The sequence below is a fragment of the Juglans regia genome, unplaced genomic scaffold (genome assembly GCF_001411555.2).
Source record: "Juglans regia cultivar Chandler unplaced genomic scaffold, Walnut 2.0 Scaffold_1190, whole genome shotgun sequence".
In the NCBI taxonomy this organism is placed as follows: Eukaryota; Viridiplantae; Streptophyta; class Magnoliopsida; order Fagales; family Juglandaceae; genus Juglans; species Juglans regia.
In genome coordinates, this window is record NW_023342300.1 from 1 (window position 1) to 288 (window position 288).

General features: G+C 49.3%; 1 pseudogene; it reads right to left on the bottom strand.

The window, feature by feature from the left end:
* Nucleotides 1-179: 179 nt before the first annotated feature.
* On the bottom strand, nucleotides 180-288 carry LOC118345020 (annotated as a pseudogene; the record flags this gene model as incomplete).

The following is a 288-nucleotide window of genomic DNA, read 5'->3' on the forward strand; positions in this document are numbered from 1 at the left end:
TTACTTAAAATTCATATAATCCTTGAGCGACATACTAGCGTCCTTCCGATCCCAATCCAAACGGAGATCTGATCCAAACCCATGGCTACGCGATGGGCAGGGCGAGATTTTCCCAAAAATCCACTCCCGAGTGCTCCTTCTTGTGAATTTATCTCGCAAGGCGGAAAAAACAAAAACGAGGGGTGCAACACGAGGACTTCCCAGGAGGTCACCCATCCTAGTACTACTCTCGCCCAAGCACGCTTAACTGCGGAGTTCTGATGGGATCCGGTGCATTAGTGCTGGTAT